The sequence below is a fragment of the Pleurodeles waltl genome, chromosome 3_2, assembly GCF_031143425.1.
Source record: "Pleurodeles waltl isolate 20211129_DDA chromosome 3_2, aPleWal1.hap1.20221129, whole genome shotgun sequence".
Lineage (NCBI taxonomy): Eukaryota > Metazoa > Chordata > Amphibia > Caudata > Salamandridae > Pleurodeles > Pleurodeles waltl.
The window spans coordinates 208,788,646-208,814,734 of NC_090441.1; the positions used below are offsets into that span (position 1 = coordinate 208,788,646).

General features: G+C 44.7%; 1 protein-coding gene across 2 annotated transcripts in view; it reads right to left on the bottom strand.

Moving 5' to 3' along the window:
- Positions 1-26,089, bottom strand: part of LOC138286783 (apolipoprotein L3-like) — a 486,723-nt gene that overhangs the window by 189,080 nt on the left and 271,554 nt on the right. For both annotated transcript variants that reach the window (XM_069227283.1, XM_069227281.1), the window contains exon 4: positions 506-552. The gene's annotated coding sequence lies outside the window, so the exon portion shown is untranslated. The remainder of the gene's footprint in view (positions 1-505; positions 553-26,089) is intronic.

Genomic DNA, 26,089 nt, shown 5'->3' on the forward strand with positions numbered 1-26,089 from the left:
CATCTCCACCCTGGGAAAACAATTATACATAAGGATGATGCATGGTGGAAACAGAAACCGCTTAGTGAACTTCGAAGACTAAGGCAAATGAGCGCTAGCTTATGTAGCATTATACGACTAATATGGGACATTAGGCATTTATTATAACTAATATAGTCATCAGCTAATAAGCTGTAAGCGGCGGTTGGGGAGTGCAAGTTGAATACTGCTAGTTGCATTCCAAATCAGGTTGTGTGTGATGCGTGAGCCAAGTGCCGTCAGATGCGCTCTCATCTATCAGGATCGGCACCAGAAGCAGCGCATGCCAAATTCTGCCAGCAATGCTCGAGGAGTCCTGAGCAGCACCAGGCTGTCAAACACTGTCTTAAGGGCTGAAGTAAGCCTGAGAAGCCATTAGCACATTGCAGACTCCAATGCAGTTCTCAGTATACTGTTCCGATAAAAAAAAATACATAAATAAATAAATAAATTATAAATACATGTTGCCATTGAAGGCACATCTTACCGTTACCACGAGCAGTGTGGACAGTGTCTAACTCAGGATAAACTGCACTGAAAGGAAAAAATAAAGAAAACAAGGATTATTAGAGGAAAGTGCTTAGTTATGAGTGTGATTACATTAGTATTGATATAACTACGAGGAAATAGAAGAAGGACTACAGGGGGACTAAAAGGAAGAAGAGTACAGTACATATAGATACAGTCCTTTAAGAAGTAAAGAAATGAAATAACTGTTGCATGCAGCTAAACTGTAAGGTACAAAAGAATAAAGTGTATATTGAATAACATATAAGAAGAGAGAAATAAACAACTGAATAGACAGTTGTTATTTTAGATTATTATTGTAGTTTGCTGTGTTAGTTTATTATATTGGGTTGTTAATTTAAAGTTATATTTTAGTTCATTATATTAAGTTTCTTGCAGGAAAATGGCAGATCAGAGTATAGTGTCATCACCACTTATTTTACCAGTACCTGGAGAGCCGTTAATGCTGTGGAGGCAGTGGAAAAAAATCTATTAGGTATATGTAAGCTATTGGAGGTGATAGATATGGACCTCCTACGCATCAATCTATTCTTCATCATCTAGGAAGTGAAGGAAGAAGAATGTATGATGATTTACAAGAAGAGTCTCTAGGCATGGGTGATGGTCAGCCCAGTAAAATGTTTGACATGTTTATGCAAATGAAGGACTTACAATTCACTCCAAATACCAATTCAGGAGTGATGAAGACATCGTATCGTACGTGGCTGCATTAAGAGGGCTAGCATTATCTTGTTGTATGAACAATTAACCAATTCATTTAGAAGAGACCAAATTGTGAGGTGCACTAATCGCAAGAAGATAAATGAAAAGCTTTTGATTAGAGATCCTAATTTGGAAGAAGCCATTCAAATAGCTAAGGGGATGGAACATACTGCGATGCGGCTAAGGGAAATGGATGATACAAAGGTTGATAAGTAAGAAAGTGCAATAAATGAGATAGAAACTGTGTCCAAGAGTAAAAGAGATAATGATCAAAGGAATGATATATGGAAAAAAATAGAGATGCCCAAAATCAAAATCAACGGAGATATGAAACAAAGAAGTACCTATCTGAGGGGTGTGAAATGTTTTTGTTGTGGTGCTCCTGACCATATTGCATCCAGTACAGTGTGTGCCGCTAAAAGTGCAATTTGTAGAAACTGTGGAAGGAGAGGGCATTTTGCAAAAGTATGCAAAACAAAGATCGATGGCAGAGATAACAGAACAAATCAAGCTATTGAACAACAGATTCATGGCAGTTGTGAAAGTATTCAATAAATAATTCTAACAATAAATGAAAAAGTGGAGGATTCATGAAGAAGTATTGATTTGGGAAATGGGAAGGTAACGGTTCCAAAGAGTGAAACTAGAAAGTACTGAAAAGTTAGAGAAGTGGCACTGTCAAGTATTACTGAAAAACAGATCGATAAAAGTGCTGGTGGACTCACGGAGTCTATTTACCATTGCATCTAAGAAAACGTAAGAAACTAATTGGAAACATGTTGAACATTCACAGCTGTGCAAGCCGGATATAAAAGCTCCAGGGTATGCAGGAAGGAGAATAGAGATTCTAGGGATGTAGTGGTGACTACTGAATTCTAAGGGAAGGTTGTTTAGGTATATATTACAGACTATGGGTCAGATCTGCTAGAATGTCATCATCAGAGTGATTTACACATAATGCTAAATCCTAATGCTAAAGAACTGGTGATGGTGGCACAGAGAGATGAAGTGAAGGAAATACTTGGTGAGGACCAGTACAATTTGATGAAGAAGTATCCATGTGAGTTCCCCGAATAATTGGGACTACTGTCAGGTTTTTCCCACAAAATAATATTGAAGGAAGGTGCAAAACCAGTAGTCCATAAAGTAAGAAGCATTCCTAACATGATGAGACAACCTTTGCAAAAAGAGCTAGACAAGCTAATTCAACAACAGATTATTGAGGCAATTGAAGTATCCAAATGTTTGTCACCAATTGTTGTGGAACCAAAAGAAGGAGGAAAAATCCATCTGTGTATAGATCTACATGCTCTTAATAGGAACATTTGGGTGAATAGGCAGCCACTTCCTAATATATCTGAAACGGTAACAACAAAGGGTGTCATGGTTAGTGTTTTGGATATGTCGGCTGCATATTATCAGGTTAATATGCATGTGCAATCAAGACACCTGACTTCATTCATTAGTCTGTTAGGGGCTTTCCCTTACAAAAGGATGCCTTTTGGGCTTGCCTTAACCTCGGGGGCATTCCAAAGAATAACGAAAAACTTTTTTGGAGATATGGATCAAGTATTGTGCTTCAAGGATGACATACTCATTGTGGGAAAGTGTGGAAATGAGCATGATCTATTATTTGAAGAGGTGATGAAGCACTTTGAAAGACATGGATTGATGATAAAAAAAGGAGAAATGTTAAATTAGAATGAAAGAAGTAACATATTTAGGACATTTTGTAAGTTATGAAGGGACAAAACCAAATAAAAGTATAATTACAGCGATAGAGAAAGCACCAAGGCCATCCAGTAAAGAAGAACTGAAACCATTTCTTGGAAAATTGTAGGAACTTTTGCGAAAGTTGTATAACTTTTAAGGAAATTGATGAAAAAGGGTATACCATTTGAGTGAGGAGAGGAATGTAAGCATGCATTTGAGAAAGTAAAGGGAGGCATTGTACAGGCTCCCACGATAGGACATTTAACATTACAGGAAAGACTTATATTCCAACAGATACCAGTAACATGGGAATTGGTGCAGTACAACACTAATCAAGGACGATACAGAATATGTGGTTGGTTTTGCATCCAAAGGATTGAAAGGAGCAGAAGCCACATATTCTGTGATTGAAAGCGAAGCCCTACCTTGCTGCTGGGGAATTAACCACTTAAAGTTTTATGTGTGGGATATACCTTTTAAGGTAAGAACTGTCCACAAACCTTAACCTATATTTTCAAAGGGATAAGAGGTTTGGATGGAAATGGCACAACGTGCATATCAAGGTGGAGGTTGTCAATAATGGATTATAATTTTGACATGGAATTCATGAGGGGCAGCAAACATATTGGTGCGTGATTATTTATCAACAATGCCAGTGAATGAGGAGGAAGCTGTTTAAGAGGTGTTTTACAGAGAGGAAGGGGCAATCAAGGGACATATGCCTATAAATGTAGAAGAGTGGAATGCTGCAAAGGAGAATGATTTAGTGATAAAAGATGTGGAAGTAAGTTTTGGATGTGGATGGGTCAACGGAGGGGAATTTAGTAGAGAAATGAGAGAATTTTTCAAAGTCCAGGACTAAGCATAATTGGTGAAAAGCTAATGTAGAGAAGTCAAATTGTCCCTCCTGGTGGTGCCCAAACACTCATTATCAACAATGCACATGAGGGATGTTTGGGACATGGAGTGATGAAAAGGAAAGTGAGGTAGTCATTCTGATGGCCTGCTATGGACAGTGATACAGCAGAGAGCTCTCTGTAACCTTATCAACTACTACACTCACTTATCACCCAGGAGAGAGTTCTCAGCGGATAGTCCTGCCTCTTCTAAACCACTACTCTAAACACTAATGACCGAAGTAAGACGTCTAACCGTACAGGCTACTCTATTGCAAAGCACAACCACACCATTCGTCAACCTGGAAAGAGGTTTTAGTGCAGCCATCAGAAGCAAACCACTACAACAAACACCCAGTAGAGAAATCTTAGTGTATAGGCCACTATGACACAAACCACTAGTAAATTTATCGTTAATTCTGGAGAAAGATGTCAGCAAAGAGGTCAGTCGGTTGCAAACCACTACTACACTTAGTTATCACCCTAGAGAGAGGTCTTAGTCAACAGATGAATTTATTGCGAACTACTATTACGCTCATTCATTATAAAGGAGAGAGGTCTAAGCAAAGTGGTCAGTATGCCAAACAACACAACTATACTCAGCCATCACTGTTGAGTGCAGCCTCAAACAACAGCTTACTTTGTCACAAAGCACTACCATAGACATACATCAGCATGGGTCAGCTTATAGGCTAGTTCATTCATAAATAGTACACCCGCTTTTAAAACGGATTATAGTTCAGATGATATTTGTTAGAAATACTAACACAATGCATAATATATAGTAGTGCATAGCTACTTCAAGTTAAGTTTCCCAGTGCTAAGGTCCAAGCCAAGAACACAGCAGTTATCTCAAAGTCATATATATATATATATATATATATATATATATATAGCATTATTTAAAGTGCATAGCTACTTCAAAATGAAGTGTTTCAGTGCTAAGGTGTAAGCCAAGAACACAACAGTTATCTCAAAGTCAGATGGATCTGAATAGCCAAGTTTACATTTTTTTCTGAAAGAGAGCTTCTGATGGGGTCTGACGGACTGCAACAGGAAGAGAGTTCTAAAGTTCGGATGGCATGTAGCAGAAAGAGCTGCCACCAATCCAAGCTCTCTTCACTTTGGGAACATTAACCAGCCTGGCACCTGCAGATCTTAAATTCCTAGATGGTACATAGGGTTTGATAAAGGATTGGAGGAACCGTAGACCTATGTTGGCAAATGCCTTTTTGCAATATCATATGGCTTTAAAAAAGGATTTCTGCTTCGGGCGGAGATAGTGCAGCTGCTTGAGAGTAGCCCAGAGAGAGGCACATTTTGGAAGATTCAGTAGGAGGCGGGTCACAGCATCCTGCACTCGTTGGAGTCTATCTACACAGGACTGTGACACCCCGAGATACTGAGAATTGCAGTAGTCAAGCCTGGACATATTCAGGGCTTGAACTACTATTTTTCTGCTGACTCTGGCAAGAAGCAGAAGATTTTCTTAAGAGTTTTAGGCAGTCCAAAACATTTTCCAGCAAGTGCAGTGATTTGTCTGTCAAAAGAAAGCTTCTCATCAAACCAAATGTCCAAATTCTTGACGTTAGGCTTAGGAAGAGTTAATGGGCGCAGACTGTTAGGCCACCAAACCAGTGGACCAGATGTCAGAATGATTGCCTAAGGTCAGTACCTCGGTCTTCCCAGCATTTAGCTTGAGACAGTTCAAATCCATCAACCTAGCTACCTCTATGAGACAAAGGCACAGAAAGGCGGCCATATGGGAGGAGTTCTGTGAAAGAGTAATGAGTGTCATCCACATATGAAATGATGGTAAACCCATATTGTTCAATGACCTCAGCCAAGGACTGCAAGTGCAGGTGTGATGCATTTAATAAAAGCCACTCACTAAAATAATGTTTCTGTATTGGATTTACAGCCTTGAGAACGCCTCCGCCACACAGGCACTGTAAGGAGTGAAACGCATTTTGGCTGCAAAAATGTAGTATGAAAAAATGCAGGACAGTCTGCAACTACGATGTATAAAATAAAAGGAGACAAAACCCAAGCACATGTATGGAAGTGGTTTTCTGGATGTTCAAAACTGCAATTTTTCAGACAAAGAAAATAAAATTAACAGGAAAACAGCATACTCCTCACAATGCATGTTTATTTATGAGGAGGAGCTGGCCCAGCCCTTAAGGATGTCAAGGAGTTTTGCAACAGATTACAAGCAACAGTCTCAAAGGCATTGTGGATAAGAAGGGAGAAGGTTGGGACTGAAAGTTTGCACTAATCTCATCTATTGAAAATGCATGGGGAATTTGCATTTCGTGATCCCTCTTTTTCTCGGCCCATGTTTTATGTATCACCTCTGAACTTCTCATGAAGAAACGTGTCAAATAAGTGCTCTTTTTTTGGAAAGTTTTGGGAAAGATTCTTCAAATGGCACCAAAAATATTAGCAAACCAAAAAAGGCATTTCCTATGGAAATGCAGAACTAATCATAACTACCCAGTGGCAGCCACCAGCGGGTTTTATATATCACCTAGTGGTGGTCACCACTAGGTAGTTATAGTTAGGACCATGTTTCCATAGCAAAAGCGTTTTTTGCCTTGCCTATATCTTTGGCAGCACATTTGACGAATCTTCACAAAAATGTTCAAAAAAAGTGTGCCAGTGATGATTCTCATGCACGAAAAGGTTTCGGGGGGCTGAGAAAAAGGGGGGGTCAAAAAAGTTGTGCTTCCCATGTTTATTCTCACAGGATCTTTAGACAAGCCTATAGCCCAAACTGCTGGACGAAATTACACCAAATTTGGCAGAAAGCTATCTTTCTGTACGAAGATTATGCTTTCACTTATTTGGTGTACATCCATTCAGTAGTTTTGGAGATATTGAAGGGAAAAATAAAATTTAAAAAAAGGCAAGCTCATGCAGGGAAATACACAGCTCTGATTGGCTGCCAACACTTCAAACCAGGAAGTGTTGGCAGCCATCTTGGGACTCGGCTACAGATCAGTCCCACAAAAAAAGTAAGAAAAAAAAAAAAAACAAGGGGCCAGGGTAGAGTCACCCTTACCCCTTAGGTCTGGTGCTGAGGTCCCACAGGGAGAGAGCTGAAAAGCATGTTTTTCATTTTTTTTTTTACTGCAGTACGCAGCGGATCCAGTTAAAATTCTTACAAAATGAAGTGCAGGCTCCCGTACTTTTTTCTTAAGCCCCTGGGTGGGCCAAGTCCCAGTGGTATTGCTAATTTAATCTGCTCCCCACAACCCTGGGGATTGCCACCTCCCGGGGCTTAACAGAAATATTATGTGGGAGCCCCCCCCCCCCCTTAGCCCCAGGGACTACCACCTCCCTGGGGCTTTGAAGAAATATGGTGCAGGGAGCCATGTGGCCCCCCGCAGCCCCAGGGACCACCACCTCCCTCGTGCTTCACACAACTATGAGCAGGGGGACCTGCGATGCACTGGTAGCCCCTGGAGACCACCACCTCCCTGGGACACTAATTATAAACAATGCAGGGGGTGCGTGCAGCCCCGGGGACCACCACTTCCCCAAAGCAGTAATTATTAACAGTGCGGGCCGCCCAACCCCACCCCACCCACCAGACCCAGGGACCATCACTTTCCTGGGGCTACAAAAAATGAGAAGCTGGTCCATTTCAGACCCCCGGAGCCTCGTGGACCACCACCTTCCCAGGCCTATACTCATTAGATGGGGGCTGCACAGCCCCCCTTGAGGTGCCACTGATGGACCTGGGGACCATCACCCCCCCAGGGGCGGCTCCTACTATGTCCTGGGGTGCCCACCCCTAGGACACAGCTGTTTGATTTTGCTTGGTGGAAGCTTTGACAGCCCTCACCAAGCTTTCTAACAGCTGGAGCTGTCAAACAGCTCCTGCTGTCAGAAAGCAGACTTTTCATCTGTCTTCCCTGCATGCAGGTATACATGCAGGTAAGACAGATGAGAACATTGCTCCCACAAGCAGGGAGCTGCTCTTTGAAGTAGATCCCTGCTTCGGGAGCAATGCCGGCTCCTGCAGGACCAGGAGAGCTGGCTAGGACCGTGGGGGCCTGGTCTCTCCATGCAATGACTTCAAATAGTAAGATTAGCAACTTGTTTGGTACAAATTTTATAGTTACATTTGGATGCAGAGCATAACAGAGTCACTGCTGGTCTAATGGTCAAGTTCTTGTACTGTCACTCAGTAGGCGGAAGTTTCAAACCTGAGTATCGCTTGGCAGTGTGTTTGTTTATTTACTAGTGTTTTGACTGTTGAACCTTCCTAGTAATGGACATTCACATTTCTTTCCTGTTGGAAAGTGGATTATTGGTAAGGGCAGGTAAGTACCTACACTTAGCAATAGGCCACTAACCTCCACGTAGGTCCAGTTAGGTCCCAATAAATTAAACCCAGCTCAACCCTTAGTAGCTTGGCAACGAGCGACAAGGCTTAACTTAGGAGACAAGTGTGTAAAGCATTTAAAAATCACAAAGATTATGAATAAGTAAAAAAGAAAACATAATAAAAATCCAACACCAGTTTATAGATTATATTTTTATCTTCAAAATGACACCAGAATGAATAAAATCGATAAGAAGAACCAGAGATATACATTTTTTAAGTATTAATGCTTTTTAGCACATAGAAATGAATAGCGCCAATCTGGTCATCTGGTCGTACCTCGACCGGGGAAAAGTCAAAGCTTGAGGCCGACCACGATGGAGCTCTGCTCAGCTACAGCAAGCGGGAGGCCTCAGTCAAAAGTTTACCTTCTGGCTTAGTCGTTTTCTTGAAGATTTTCTTCAGCGGGACGAAGTCGCCAGTCCCATCCGACCTCCCTGGAGCCCTTCCTCAGATACACGTCGCAGGAGACCTCGGTGAAGATTTCAACGTTCAGACTTAGACGATTTTTCGAGATGAAAATCCTTCGAGTGGGCCAAACCTGAATCTTGATCCGACGTCCCTGGAGCCCTCTTCGGATACACTGTGCGGTCAACTTTCTAGGTTTGGACTTAGTCACTTTTTCAGAGATTTTCTTCAGCGGGATGAACCTGCAAGTCAGGTCGGGTTGTGGTTGAGGCAAGCTAGCTAGAGTTTCTGCGGCGGGTCGGTCCCTCTATGGAGCTTTTCCAAAAAGTTCTCCAATCTTCTGGATCTTCTTCCAGAAGGACTTTTAAGATTCTTTTGGAGTCCACAGCTCACCCCAAGGTTCCAGAAGCTCTGAGTTGCTCCTTAAGTGGTGAAGCCTACAACTCCCAGAATGCACCCGGCTCAAACTCCAAAACGACCACTGGACAGATGTGGTGTTAAGGGGAATGGGCATGTATCCCCCCTCCGTTGAAACTAAAAAGGCTTCAGGGGGGGCAACATTTTAATAAAGGAGAGGGGGTGTGCGCCCCCTCCCCACTTGAGCCTAATAAAGCCCCGAAAACCCCATCCTTCGGACTGCATAAATAATTAAGAGAGGAGTATACTGGCTCCCCTTCCCGAGCCTAATTAGGCCTCAGGAACCCCATCAACCGGGGCCTGATTCAAATTAAAAGGGAGGGGGACAGAGCAGCCCCTTCCCTGAGCTTTTAAAGGCCTCGGGGTCCTCATCCCCCAGAACCAGCTCACTTACAGTGCCCCAGAGAGCCCATTTCCAGGATGCATTAGTTTCCCTATGTTGGAAAGTGGATTATTTGTAAGGGCAGGTAAGTACCTACACTTAGCAGAGGCCACTAACCTCCACATAGGTCCAGTTAGGTCTCAATAAATTAAACCCAGCTCAACCCTTGGTGGCTTGACAACGAACGACAAGGCTTAACTTAAGAGACAAATGTGTAAAGCATTTAAAAATCACAAAACAGTAAATAAGTAAAATACAAAACACAATAAAAATCCAACACCAATGTATAACAATAGATTATATTTGTATCTTTAAAATAACACCAAAACAAATAAAATCAGATAAGGGAAACCGGAGATATGAATTTTTAAAGAATTAATGCTTTTTAGCACGTAGAAACAAATAGCACTCATCTGGTCGCACCTCGACCGGGGCAAAGTCAATGTTTGAGGCCGATCGCGATGGAACCCTGCTCGGCTGCAGCAAGCAGGAGGCCTCGGTCAAAAGTTTACAGTGGAACTTAGTTGTTTTCTTGAAGATTTTCTTCAGCAGGATGAAGTCGCCGATCTCCCTGGAGCCCTTCCTGTGATACGCGTTGCGGGAGCCCTCGGTGAAGATTTCTGCGTTCGGACTCAGACGATTGTTTGAGATGAAAATCCTTTGACCGGGCCGAACCTGAATTTTGATCCAACATCCCTGGAGCCCTCTTCGGATACACTGCTCATGAGGTCCCGGTCAACTTTCTACGATCGGACTTAGTCACTTTTTCTGAGATTTTCTTCAGCAGGCTGAACCTGCAAGTCAGGCCAGGTCGCGGTCGGTTGAGGCAAGCCGGCTAGAATTGCTGCGGCGGGTCGGTCACTTTATGGAGCTTTTTCCAAAACCTTCTCCAATCTCCTCCAAACTTCTAGATCTTCTTCCAGAAGGTCTTTTAAGGTCTTTTAGGAGTTCATAGCCCACCCCAAGATTTCAGAAGCTCCGAGTTCTCCTTGAGGGTGCGGACTACAACTCCCAGCTGGTCAGTTTCTTTAGGGTCTGAGGCAGGGGACTCTGGTTAGCAATTTTTCACCTGTAGCAAACAGGGAGTCCCTCCTTGAACCAGTTGAAGCGAGCAAAGTCCTTCTTGTGGTGAAGTCCAACTATGCAGCTGATGCAGTCCTTCAGAGTGCAGTGTCCAGGTGCAGGTCAGAGGTCCAACAGGGCAGTCCTTTTCCTTATGTTCTTCCTTGTAGGGATCTCGTAGGGATCTGAGGTGTAGGTACAGCTCTGCCAAATTTATCCTTGCTCCAGGGTGAAAAACAGGGGCGGTCCTGGTTCTCCAGTCAGATGCAGGGTCCTTCTCCCTGTGATGACCACTTCTTGGGAAGAGAGGCAAAAATCAATCCCAGGGAGCAACATTCCTCAAAAATCCTTCATGGCTGAAAATGATTTTTAGAGGTTATATCTGGCTGAGCCCACGCACTGGTGTGCCTAAAAATCCTAAACACACCCCTCTCCTGCCCTCTCCTAATCTAATCAAGAGGGCACTTAATTGTCTGGGGTTGCAGGATGTGAGGGAGATGCTGGGTTGCTCCAAATGTCCTTCCCTGCCTTTGAAGACCAGTTTGGCAGCCCTCCCCCTTCCAGCTTCTCCATCTGCTGAGGTAGTTTTCCTCCCCCAGGCACATCCTTTGTGATCAGCCTAGGCCACTTCACACCTCATCAAGGCAGGTTGGCCAGGCTGTCAGATGCTGGCCAATCAGAGAAGGGCACTACAGACCTGAAGTTGGCAACTTTTCAGGTGGAGTTTAAAACTCTTTATCTGAACTAGTTATATTGAATCCAACAATTATAAGTTGTGGGATTTATTACAACAATTAATTTGATACCAAATTCGAGGTATCTAACACTTAAGGGGACTTCGTTAATTAAAATAAAGTCTACCCATTTTAGCCAATGGAGGCCATTCACTAGTGATGGAAAAACAAATGTGTATGTTTTACCTCACCAGGGCTTAAAAAAGTATTTGTATAATGTGCCTGCTTATAGGTACATGGCACTCAACCCTAGGGGAACATAGGGCCCACCTTAGGTGTGACTTATGTGTAGAAATAAGGTAGTTTGAGACTTTGGAAGTACTTTTAATTCCAAAGTCGAATTTGCATATAACTTTAATTTAAAAGCAGCCAGCAAGGCAGGCCTGCCTTTAAAATGACACCAGGCACCTCAGAAGTGCACCTATAGGTGCACTACCTTTGATGGGGTCCCTAAACCTAAATGCCTTACCATATACTAGGGACCTATAGGTAGGTTGACATTGCCAATTATAATTAGCCTAATTTGCATACTCATTTTACACAGAGCACAGGCCCTGGGAATGGTTAGCAGTACCCAGGGCACCATCAGAGTCAGGAAAACAACAGCAAAAGTGAAAAATGGGAGCAAAAAGTTAGGGGGCCTCTGCAATCAGCCATGTTTTCTCACACCCTGCCAGTACTAGCGCGGGCAGGGAGATATGTTTGCTCCCGTCTGACGGGAGCATATTTAAATCTCCTGCCAAATGGAAGCAAACAATAAGTCTGCTCCCAGGTGGCTGGAGATTTAGAAATGCTCCCGCCAACTGGGAGCGAACTTGTGTTTTATTTCGGAAACAGAACACATATTCTGTTAGCAGCATTAGCATAATTAGCTGCTCCTTCTATGCGAGAGAAGTGCCAACTTCTGCACTATGCAGGGAGCTGGCTGAGGCTGCAGGGTTCTTAGGGTTCCCCCTTGTGGCCCCCAAAATATTGTTTGTGGCTGCCCAGGTGGGCACTGGGGCACCCACCTATACTGAAGGCAGGTCTCGGGGAAGGGGTTCCTGGGGCCATAATAGAATCAGGGGAATGTATGTCGGAACAACGCATGCTCGAACAACGCATGCCTGAACAACGAGGTCGGAACAACAACCGCGTTGTTACCACTAATGCCTTTACCACAAATGCCTTAACAATGATTTTTCGTTGTAAAGGCATTCCTGGTAAAGGCATTAGTGATAGGCATGCATGGTTCCAGCATGCGTCCCCACTGGCCCCCCACCCCTAAAAATTATCGCAACCCCCCACCCTCTCCCCTAAAACCATGCCAACCCCCCACCCTTGTCCCTAAAACTACCCCAACCCTCCATCTGGTCCCTAACATTACTGCGACCCCCACCCTGCCCCTAAAACAACCCCATCCCCCACCCCATCCCTGAAACCTAAAGTACCCCAGCCCCCACCCCTTAAACCTAAAACCACCCGCCCTAAAACTACCCTGAGCCCCCCACCCCACCCCGCCCCTAAAACCTAAACCCCCCAACCCCGCCACTAAAATTACCTGACCCCCAACCCACCCCTAAAACCACCCCAACCCCCACCCCATCCCTAAAACCTAAACTACCCCAACCCACACCCCTGAAACCTAAAACCACCACAACACCCCCACCCCTAAAACTACCCTGAGTCCCCCACCCGCCCCTAAAACCTAAACCCCCCACCCCGCCCCTAAAATTACCTGACCCCCCAACCTGCCCCTAAACGTAAAACCACCTGACCCCCACCCCTAAAATTACCGCAACCCCTCACCCCGCCCCTAAAACCACCCCAACCCCCACCCCTAAAACCTAAACCACCCCAATCCCCCACCCCAAACTAAAAATACCCGACCCCCCACCCTCGCCACTAAAGTTAAAAATACCCGACCCTCCCTCCCTCCCCCGTCCCTCAACCTAAACCGCCCGACGCCCCCTCCCCTAAAGCTAAAACCCCAACTCCCCCACCTCGCCCCTAAAATTAAAACCCCCCACCCCTAAAACTAAAAATACACCGGCCGCCCACCCCGCCCCTAAAACTAAAAATACCTACCCCCCACTCCCTCCCCTAAAACTAAAAATACCCCTTCTCTCCCTCCCTGCCCCTAAACCGCCCGACGCCCCCTCCCCTAAAACTAAAACCCCAACCCCCCACCCCTGCCCCTAAAAATAAAAATATCCCGAGCCCCCAGCCCCTAAAACAGCCCCACTTACCTGACTCGTCGCGTCGTCCTCCTCAGCCGACTCCCTTGTTTTGTGCCTTAATCACTCATTTGCGTGGTTCATCACATGCGTGGTTAAGGCACAAAACAACGAAGTCGTGGTTAACAAAAGTGATGTTCCGCTTTCGTTGTCCACAACTTCGTTGTTACGGAGTCGTCATTCAGGACGTTTCCCGAATCAGGGAGGGGGCTGCACAGCCTGCCTCCACTTTAATAAAGGTACGGCATGGGGATTGGCTTTGGCCCGGAGATAGGGTCCATGTGTCTGAGAAGGCTTGGCGAGGGGAGCCGCACAGCAGCCTCCCCTTTTTTCTGTAAATCAGGCCCGTGGAGCTGGGGCCCCGTTTGACTAATAAGGCTTGAGAGGGGGGCTGCATGGCCCCCTCTGCTTTTTTGTTGAATTTGGTCCCAAGGTATGGGGTCCCCTGTGCACGAAGGCAACCCTCAGCAGTGTCACCAAAGGCTGTGCATGGCCTAGGGTTGGCAGCCTGCAGGGATGCTGCCTTTGGGTGGTTTGGCCATATGGCCTGACCCTTTGGCCAACTCTCCTCTGCACACGGCCAAAGCCCGTGTGCAGAGTGGGGTTAGCTGCCTGGTGGAGGATTGGCCACATTGCACAATGGGGTTGGCTTCCTGCTGGGGGTTGGCAGCAGGGCCTTCGCTGCATCTGGCTGAAGGTCGTGCGTGGCGGGTCTTTGGCTTTATGCATGGTAACAAAAAGTTAATTTAAATAAAAAAAAAAAACTAGAAATTCACTGAAAAGCCAAAGGTTAAGGTAACATTATAGTTAGGTGAAATGTTCACTAACAATAATGTTTTAAAATTAAAAAAACCATAGTAATTCACCTGTAATAGCTAACTTAAGTAACTATAATTCGTGCCCTAAGGTGACTACAACACGCGCCCTTACCATGCAATGCTAATTACCTCACATATTACATCAGTCATGACATAATTATTGATAATATCACTGCAACATTTGCAATGAAATTATTGATGAGAAAACTGTGCATGGCGGCGGCCCAAGTTATAGTTACCTTAGGGCATGAGTCATACTTTCTCTGTTTTTTAAATTTAAATTGTTAAACTGTTACTGAACATTTCACCTAACTATACCGCTACTTTAAGCTTTTTTCTGTCTTGTTCCAATATATATATATATATATATATATATATATATATATATATATATATATTCACTGAAAAAAAATAAAGTTAAAGGGATGTTATAATTAAGCTCAGATTTTACTTGTAAAAAACCATTAAAATTCAGCAGTTATAGTTACCTGAGCTACCTATAGCTTATGCCTCCACAATGCACTGCTTATGACCTCACATATTACATCACTCATGACATGGACAGTGACATCACTGATGACATCACAACATGTTCTAAATTAGTTTCCCAGTCACCTTAGCTGCTGTCTGGAAAGTTTTGGGGTAATTCATTAAGAGGGGGCTGGATCCATGCGCCAACAGCGCTGGCTGCAACCTGAGCAAAATGTTGCAGCTGCCACTTTGTGCATCGAAACACAGTTCTTTGGGCGGGGGGGGGGTGTAAACTAGAAATAGGATATTAGGGGTAGGATAGAGGTATTCTGACCCTATGAGACTGAGGAAGAGGACTGTGAGTGACCGCACTGAGTGCGTTCCCATGTGAATTCATAGTGTATCTGCGGAACAAGTTCACAATTAAAAAAAACACATACACTCACTCACAGACACACTCACTCACACACTCGCACAACCACTCACACACCATCAGACATCCATACAGCCACTCACACACCCATGCAGTCACTCAAACATCCACTCAGAGACCCTGAGCCATACTCACACACCCATTCACAGACCCAAGCAGGCACTCACACACCCTCACAACCACTTACACACCCACTCACACAACCAGACAGCCACTCACACATTCACTCTGAGACCCACAAAACCACTACCACACCAACTAACAGACCCACACAGCCACTCACACACCCACTTGCACACCCACTCAGATATCCATTCACACATTCACACACAAACATAGGTTACAGTGACGTTATAGTTAGGAAATGGCATTAAAAGTGTAGAAATTCACTGAAAAAAACTAAAGGTTACAGAGATGTTACAGTTAGAAAATAGAATTTAAAATACCTTCGAAATTCACTGAAAACAATAAAGGTTGCAGGAACGTTATAGTTCATTCTGATTTTACACACACAAAAACATAAACATAGAGTTATAGTTATCTCAATTAGCTATAAACTGTGCCCTAAGGTAACTAGAACTCATGCCTGCGCCATCCACTGATAATTACCTCAAATATTACATCACTCATAGTTCGTTCCTACAGTGTACACAGTGAGTCAGGAACAGACTATAACGTGCCATCTGATTAAGATAGGGACAGCCAGGCAATGATGTGACTCATAGAAAACTTTCCTTTAAAACATAGGTACATCTGTCCGCTAGGCTAAATGTGCCCTCTGACAATGTTGAATTTACAGATAGGCAGCTGGAACAACGATAAGGCTCATGATAACCATCCCTTTAATACCAGGCTTCTTGACTCATGATTTGGTTAACCCTTCCAGCTTTCAATGCTCTTGCAACTGTGCTATTTAATATGCCGACATGGGGAGTAGTAATAATAAATAAAGTAGTGTGAACCACAAATAAGGATAACAAGTTAGTTCCCCTCCTAGTGTTGAGGGATGCTTGTGAGTAACCATATTCTAGTCCACATATGATATGGTGATTAGTAATAATGAATAAAGTAATGTTTACCACAAATAAAGATAATAAGTTATTTTCCCTCCGGACATTTGAAGAGGCTTGTGAGCTGCCACAGTCTAGTCTTTTTAGGTATCCATGTTGGGAGAGTAGCACACGCGATGTTTATTTGCCCTCTGGTGCAACATCACACGCAAGACACACTAGAGGTGTGACCCTACGTAGATGCATTTGAAGTGTACCAGTCTTCACTAGGTAACAGATTCCTCAATAGCGGAAACTATTGGCTGGCCTATGCGACATTGGACGAGGGCACAAGAGGAGGTGTGTCTTCTCGGAGACGCACACTGCTTGAAATAAGAGCCCACGAGTTCTATCAGTTACCGCAAATGGCTGCGGGAATTGTCAGTATTTGCTGCAGCGCAGTTCCCTTAAAGTAAGTAAAACGTACGAGCCCTTATTAAACCTATTTGAGCCCCCTTTTAAACCTAATTAAAAGTGTATATACTGAGAGTTTTGCAAAAATTCGATGGGGAATAAACAGGGAGGTAACAAGTGAAATTCCAATTAAAAGAGGGTTGAGGCAGGGATGTGTGTTGGCTCCTACATTGTTTTTAATCTTTATTAATACATGCATCCCTTACTTACTTGCCTGTGACAATGATGCACCAAAATTAGACAGGGCCAAGATTCTGTGTTTACTATTTGCGGATGATAATCTGTTATTATCCCAAACTGCCTCCGGCCTTGCCAACTTACTCGTGAAGTTCAAGTCCTTTTGTAAGGACTATGGCCTTGAAGTTAATACCACGAAAACGAAATATATGATATTTGGCGACAAGAAACGAAAAATAAGGAAGACGATCTTATTGGATGGGGAAGCATTAGAGAGAGTCGCCGACTTTGATTATTTGGGAGTCAGATTAGAGCATTTGCATAAACGGCAGGCCCAGTTATCCAGGGCACACATGAGATTGAAACAGAACTCGGGGGTGTCTTGAGATTGGCTAATAGATCCTCTAGATTTGCAATTTCCCCTGCAATGGAAATATATAAAATACAAGCAAGAGGGGGCGCTTTGTATGGAGCAGAGGTATGGGGGCATGGCAATTTGAGGGACCTAGAGCTTGCAGAAAATTCATTCATAAAGGCTTTGCTTAAAATACCCACCAGTTCCCCTACGCTGCCCATCCGGATGGACCTAAATTTAGACTCCATTGCTCTTATAGCCGCCTTAAGACCAATACTGTATTGGATTAGGATTTGGTCCATGGATATCTTCGGCCCTTATAGAACATGGCTGAATGCCCTGCTCAGTAAACATATAATAAGGAAAATCTCATGGTGCAACCACGTTGAAAATAGTCTGACCAACTTAGGGTTGGCCCATTTTTGGACAGACCCTTATGACCTCCCAAAAAATGCGGCACAAACTGTTAAGGAAGCATATTGGTTGAAATTAAAAATAGGTACATTAGCGGAGGTGCCTTCACTTAGTCTGACAGTTAGGTTTATATCAATTAAATGTCACTATGAATTTGAAAATTACATGGACCTGATCCTATCCCCTCGAGCACGTGCACTTTATATCAGGTTTAGGCTGGGATTGTTACCATTACGCACTTTTACTTGTAGGTGGTTCCAACAGGATCTCCAACAAGACCTATGCCCAATGGGCTGTGGGTTATCAGAATGTATTGCTCATGTGTTATTCCGTTGCCCAGCATATGCCAAACAGCGGATTCAATGGATTATACCACTTTGCAGATCCATGGGCATTAACAATCGGTGTCTAGCCCTTAGGATCTGCAAAACGAATACTCATAGTATTGTGGTATGTGCGCTGGCTAGATTTTTAGATGCAATTTGGCATATAAGAGCAAAATGTTTAAAGGCACTTCCTAATGCATTACACTAAAATAAGTTCAGCCTGCAGACAAAAATGTATATGCTACTCCTATAGGGAACATTTGATATTAATCTTAAGATTATCATATTGTGTTTTTAATCTATTCTTGTATTTTTTGTCTTTTGGGTGAAGTTTTTTATATTGCTTTTTTATGGATTCTTATTACTCTGATTATGTCTTAGAATTTTGCATTTTGCATTTTTATCGCTTCTTCTGAATATTTATAGATAGAGTGTTTTATATTATGGCTCTTACTTATCCCTATATGTGTACTGTAGAATGAGCTTTTATGGTATGTTTATTACCAAAATAAAGCTAATGATGATGATGATGAAGTAAAACGCACGGGTGCACTTTGGATTTGGAAATGATTGAACCTTGTGGGCTCTGATCATCAACATGTGGGGGTAGCTTTACAGACTAATACTAATGCCCCTTTTCTATTTTTTATTGTATTCCTTTATAGTGTGTGACTACAGGGGCATGCACCCTACTCCTCCATAGAAGTAAGGTGGTTACCCAAAACTGGTGAGCACGGTTTGTATGACACTTGGGGTACAACTATGAAGAGTGACCTGTATGATGGGTTGTCGTTGGGAGGACACTTATATGTGTGGCACTATAAAGAGTGAGACAACAGCCTAATTCACACAGCTGGCATTACAAGGTATACAACTATGACTTTTGCACATGTAAAACACAAGACCAAAGAAAATGGATGGAGTCTGTGTCTCGTCTCTGTGTGTGTCCTCAATGTATGGCGGAGAAGGTTTCAAGCCCTTTGGCCACATTGTGTGACTCATGGCACTATTGCTTTTGAGCATGTGAGGAAGATGTTACTGACAGCTTCTATAATTGTTTGTTTGTCTCCCTAACATGGAGTTGTTTGTCTTTGTGTTTCCCTTTCCAGGACCGCATACATGCTTCATTTTTAATAACAGACGAGTTAAGGAATCACGCCTTGCATGCAATATTACAGGATATTATGCATGATGTCTGTTTGACTACTAGCCGGGGACACAGCATTACATTTCCGTCCTGATGAAAGCCTGGGGCTTCTTAGGCCTTTGCAGGGGCTGAAACATATCGACACATATTTAATACATCTACTTAGGCACCCCGGGACATTGCAGGAGCCGGCCCTATGGGGTGGCGGTCCCTAGGGCCATCTATGGCTCCACAAGGGCCCCTTCCAACCTAGTTAGCCCCAGGGAGATGGTGGTCCCCAGGGGTGCGGAGGAGAGGGCCGGGTGGCCCACACATTTAATTAGTAATGAGCCCTGGAGAGGATGCAGTCCCCAGGACTGCGGGGGGCTGCTCGGCCCCCACATTTCATTACAAATTGTGCCCTGAGGAGGTGTCGGTCCCTGGCTTGGCCAGGGGGGTCAGACGGCTTTTCATTCATTTAATTCAAAATTTCAATGCCCCTGGGAACTGGCCCACCTGGGGCTGCATTTAATAAAGCGCAGAAGCCTGCATTTAAAAAAAAAGTATATATATATATATTTTATTTTTTTAATCGGTGGATCCACTGCGTCTCCCGCGTCATCGAAAATTTAAAAAAATGCTTTTTGCTCTGGGGGGCTGGTCCCTCTGGGACTCCAGCACAAGAGCTAATGGGTCAGGGAGTACCTACCCTGGCACCTTTTCTTTTTTATCTTTATTTTCTGGGACTCAGCTGAAGCCGAGTCCCAACAGGGCTGCCAACACTTCCTTGTTGAAGTGTTGTCAGCCAATCAGATATCAGCACGAGATCATGAGGGTTTACGCAGCTTTTGAGTCCCTATATATACAAATTATTTAATATTTCAAAAACTAATGAACTGATTTACACCAAATAACAAAAAGGGCACTTTCTGCCATATTTTGTGTAATAGTGTTGAGTGATTCAGGTGCTATTCCTATTCAAATTCCCTATGGGAATTAACATGGGAAATCAATGCACAGACCCACTCAGACTCTCACAGACACACTTGACAACCTCATGCATCCACTCACAGACCTGCGCACACACTGATGCACCCACTAAAACACGGAAGGATGCACTCTCACACTCAGAGGAACAAGATACTTACCTACGGTAACGTGTTTTCTGGTGGATAGAGTAGCTACCTGTGGATTCCTCACCTTATGAATTCTCTCAATGCGCCAGCATTCAACGGAATTTTTTTCCTAGCTCTCCACGTTGACGCTTACATCATAATACTATGGCTCCGCAAGCGACTCCATCTGATGTCACTGGAGCCATAAGAAGTCCTTTTCGGCATGCTGACGTCAGTTTCACCACTTTTTTATTGTGCCTTTTAGGCGAACAGGTGAATACCAACATCACAAGCACAACATGTGCCAACTCAATTAAGATATATGAAAAAGTATTTTATATATAAATATATATATATATATATATATATATATATATATATATATATATATATATATATATATATATATATATAAAAAATCATATACACAAACATATACGTATATATATAACATCATTCAATAAACATCAATGGTACTCTTGGTATGACAAGACAGGCAACGGGTAGGTGGGTGGGACTGTGAGGAATCCACAGGTAGCTACTGTATCCACCAGAAAAAGCGTTATCGAAGGTAAGTAACTTGTTCTTCTGATGGATAAAACTACCTGTGGATTCCTCACCTTATGAATAGAATCCCAAAGCAGTACCGCACTTGGAGGTGGGTGCCTGACTGGTCAAACCAAGAAGTCCTGCAAAACAGAACTGGCAAAATGGCCATCCTTCCTCACTTCCGAGTCTAAACAATAATACTTTGCAAAAGTGTGGAGGGAAGCCCAAGTTGCTGCTTTACAAATGTCAGCAAAAGGCACACCTGTAGCTAAAGCCGAGGTGGCAGACTTAGCCCTGGTGGAATGAGCCCTAATGCCCTCAGGGGGAACCTTCTTTCCTTGCGAATAACATATCTTTATACAAAGAATGACCCACCTTGATAGAGTCCTCTTGTGGACGGCTTTGCCCTTCGTTTTCCCCACATAGCCAATGAAGAGCTGATCATCAGTTCTGAAGTCCTTCGTCCTCTCTATGTAGAAGCTCAGGGCCCTATTCGGATCCTTTGATGGATGGGGAGGAGGGTAAAAGGACGGAAGAGTTATAGATTGTCTTAGATGGAATGGAGGGACTACCTTAGGTAGGAAAGCCGCCCTGGTTCTCAAAACCATCTTATTAGCATGGAAGGTGGAAGGTAGTATAATGGAGGTTTTACACTAAGAGGCTGAAGCTCACTAACACGCCTAGCTGACATGATGGCTATCAGAAAAGCTGTCTTAAAAGATAGAAGCCTCAACGGGCAACTATGCATTGGTTCAAACGGTGAACCCATCAAAAAAGTTAAAACTAAATTCAAATCCTTAAGGAACCTAAAAACTATAGGGGACTTAAATAAAGAGGGTTGATCAGGTAAACAAATAAAAGCCAACAGTGCAGATAAATACACTTTCACTGTTGCAACTGTGCAACCTTTTTGCACTAAGGAAAGTGCAAATTGCAAAACATTGAACAAATGAGTCTTTAAAGAATTGTCTCTCTCCACACCAATTAACAAATTTTGCCCATCTGCCGCAAAAGACAGTCTTGGTGGAGTGTTGCCTGGCAGATAAAATACCATCCACCACTTCTGGAGGGAGAGAAAAAGAACTCAGATTGCCACGTTCAATCTCTAGGCATGTAGGGGCAGGCTCTGGAGGTGGGGGTGTGGAACCTGCCCCTGTGACTGCGAGAGGAGGTCTGCTGTGTGCGGGAGATGGAGCGGAGGGCACAGTGAGAGCTGAAGAAGGTCTGTGTACTACACCCTTCCTGGCCAATCCGGGGCTATTAATATGACTTGGGCCCGGTGTTGGTGAATCTTCCTGAGAACTCGAGGAATCAAGGGTATGGGAGGCAATGCATAAAGCAGCTGGTTGCTATACCTCAGCTAAAACACGTCCCCCTGCATCAGATACTGGAGACTGCAGAACAACGGGCAGTGCGCATTCTTGTGAGTGGCAAACAGGTCTATCTGAGGCATTCCCCACAACTGGAAGACGTGAAGAACTACCTCCGGAAGGAGACGCCACTTGTGATCGGCTGAAAAGTGCTGACTGAGCCCACCCACACGTAAGTTGAGAACTCTGGCCAAATGGTTTTCTACTATGCAAATCCGATGGTTCTGTGCCCAGAACCAGAGCCGCTGAGCGTCTCTGCAGAGAAGGTATGACCCTACTCCTCCCTGTTTGTTGATGTACCACATCGCTGTAGTGTTGACTTTCAAGACTTGTACCGACTGACCGTGACTGAACGGGAGGAAGGCCTTGAGAGCCAGGCGTATCTTCCGCAACTCCAACAGATTGATTTGAAACATCTGTTCTACTGGAGACCAAAGGCCTTTGATCTCCAGATGCCCCAGATGTGCTCCCCACCCTAGAGTGGAAGCACCTGTTATGACTGTGGTCACTGGAGGTGGAAGACAAAACGGCCTGTCTTGAGAGAGGTTGCCGTTCACACTCCACCATCCCAGATCCACTGCAGCGTCTCTGAAGATTGTTATTGACTCCTCAAGATCCCCTCTGTGTTGAAACCACTGCTTGTGGAGGCACCACAGGAGAGCCCTCATGTGCCAATGTGCGTGAGTAACCAACAGATTGCAGGGAAGCAAACAGACCGAGCAGACGTAGGAACTTTAGGACTGGAACAGCTGCTCCCCTTTAAAAAATTTGAATCGTAGCCTGAATGTCCTGAATCCTCTGAGGAGGGTAGGTCTGATTCAATGTTGTGTCCAGTACTGCCTCTATAAACAGGAGGCATTGAGGGGGCTCCAGGTGAGTCTTAGGCACGTTTACCAAAAAGCCCAGGTTGAACAACAACTGGGTTGTCACCCGCAAATGGTGCAGCACCAACTCTGGAAACTTGCCTTTGATCAGCCAATCGTCCAGGTAAGGGAGTATAGATATTCCCTTCCTTCTGAGGTGCGCCGCCACCACTGCCATAACCTTCAGGAAAACTCGAGGTGAGGGAGTAAGACCAAAAGGAAGGACCGCAAACTGGTAGTACTGCGATCCTACCATGAACTGGAGATACTTCCTGTGTGACTTCAGAATAGGGATGTACAAATACGCATCCTGCAAGTCGATAGACACCATCCAATCTTCCTTGACCAACGCAAGAAGCACCTGTGCTAGGGTCAGCATTTTGAACTTTTCCCATTTGAGGAACCAATTCAAGATCCTCAGGTCCAAGATAGGACTCAATCAACCATCCTTCTTGGGAAACAGGAAATACAGTGAATAACATCCCTGACCCCTTTCCTCTCCGGAACCAACTCCACTGCACCCTTTAACAAAAGGCTCTGAACCTCCTGTTGAAGCAACAGTAGATGCCCTTCTGGCCAAAAGGAATGATGGGGACGGAGGGCGGGGGAACTGAAAGCGAAAGCGAAGGGCATAACCATTTCTCACTATGCTCAGCACCCAAGAGTCTGATGTTACCAACCCCCACTCCTGGAGAAAATGTAACAGCCTTCCACCTACGGGCAGCACATGCTGGTGAATGGAGTGAGAACTAGGGCTGATTCCCTGGCTAGATTCCCCCAAAGGATGAAGAGGAGGAGGAAGGCTGCTGAGCGGCTCCTCGCATTCTAACTCTTCCATGATCACTATAGGACTTGTAGAGGGGGTTGGCAGGCTGCTGGACGTGGAACTGCTGCCTCCCACGAAAGGATGAGCCACGTCAAAACCCTCTGATCCTATGGAAAGGCCTGTAGGCTGTAGATGATGTCTGAAGGCCCAAAGATTTCACAGTGACTCTGCTATCTTTGAATCTTTCCGGGGCCAAGTCCGCCTTTGCACCAAACAGCCTGACACCATCAAAGGGGAGGTCCATCAATGTAGCTTGCACATCTGAGGAAAAACCCAAACCTCTGAGCCAAGCATGCCTCCTAGTTGAAATTGAAGTCGCTATGGCTTTAGCAACTGAGTCTGAAGTGTCCAGGCCTGACTGGATCACTTGTTTGGCTGCCGCTTGACTGTCCTGTAACAGTTCAGCAAAATGTCCCTGTACTCCCTGCTGCAATTTAGGGACCAACTCTTTCTCCGTATCCATTAGCGCATAAATTTATCTCCCCAGTACACAAGTCGCATTCAATTATTTTAAACCCATGCTTCCTGAGCTCTTCTTTTCTGACTTCTCCATACTCTTTGACTCCCTATCCACTGGTGTTGTAGGGAATGACCCCGGAGCCAATCTTGTAGTACAAGAGGCTTGCACTACCAAGCATTCCGGTGCTGGGTCAAAAATTGCAGGTCACCTGGAGCCACTTTATACCTCCTGGCTGAAGATGAAGCTGATGGATGCAGTACCTCTGTCAGAATATTAGTCCTTAACTCTAATGCAGGCAGAGGCAAATCTAAAAATTCTGCTGCCTTCCTAATCACCCCATGGTAGGTCGTCACTTTTGACGAAAGCACACCTCCAGGGGATAAAAGCTACCACTCAGGGGATGTATCAAACACACTAGCAGTTTTCAGTACCTGGTATTCATCTGAAGGCACAGAAATTTCCCTTTCTTCCAGCAGAAAAGGCATAAATGGAGCCTGCTTATACGGCGCTGGCATCCCCAGAGTAAAAGACAAAGGACCGGTGGGGCCAGCAAGCGCACCATAGGGGACTATAGCCCTATTAAAATGGTAAACATAGCATTTAGGAACAGAAACAGATCCACTCCCGGAGCCGGAAGGGCAGGATACTCTTGTTCCCCTTGTAGTGGTTGAGCTGGATCTGCCGCTTGAACCCCAAACTCCTGACCTTGAGAGGATGTAGAGGAAAATTGAGCCGTTGGGACTCGCAGGCAATGCCAAAATCTCTACCAAAGTCGGTGACGCCTCAGGTCACTTCGCCTGGGGAGACAAGGTGCGACTGTGTGGAATGCTCGGCGATACAGAGGACTCTGACTCGTATTTTAAGTGAGTTCCCGAAGGGGAAAGAACAATAATTTTTATTTGTTTTAGTGGTGAGATAATAACTAGGGTAGCAATACAGTATTCTTCTGTTCGTGTCCTTTTTATTGGAAGTGCTTCTGTGAAGGTCTCGCTATTTTTAATAGTCCTTAATGTTCTGTTTTTCCTAGGTGGTGACGGTCTTCGGATTACGTCTTCTCGGCTCCTTTTCCAGCAGGGTCTCGGAAAACAAGAAGACAAGACCAGGTAAGTGGTGGGGTATGGGGTTGTCCCCTTGAATTAGTACACGAGAGGGACGGTGAAGGAAGAAAACACTGGGGTTGGTGTGTTATATTAGTGCAGGCATAGGGGGGGGTGGAATAGTATCTCTGTAAGGCTGGTGGCAGAGAGGTTGCACGGTCAGTGTCTTTCCCAGGTTCCCGGTGCTCAGCCCAACCTGCCCTCTTCTCCTATTCCCTCCCCGGTGTTCCTTTTCTCTCCTACCCCTCCCTTTGTGCCCTCGCGTCCTGTATTTCTCTGTATGCCTTATGAAGAGCCACGACCTTCCTGGGTCATGGCGGGGCTTGTCTCCTTCCTCGTAGTCTTTTCCGGCTCCGTTGCTCGGGCGGGTTGCCTCTTCCTCGTCGCTCCCGAGTTCGGCGTTCCTTGCTCGGCGCGTCCACTCTTCGCTCCTTCCTCTGCCGGATCCTCCTTCTTCTGCTGCGAAGTCCGTCTTCATTTTCTCCTCGGCGACCCGGAAGTCCGGTGCCGATGTATCGTCCCGCCTCCACGCGTCTCCCTGGAGACGCGGGACGGGATCGGACGAGGCCCACGACCAGCGCCATTCCGAGGCCTCTGTAGACGAGGTGGACGACACCCGTCTACTGACTGACTTCCCAAGTCGTGTGGCGATGTGATCTTGTAGTCAGAGATCCTGACTGAGGGCTGTCATCTCTGGAACAATGGCGGCATGATCCATGTCGTCGATGTCGCTTCTTGTGGGACCTCGATGATCTGT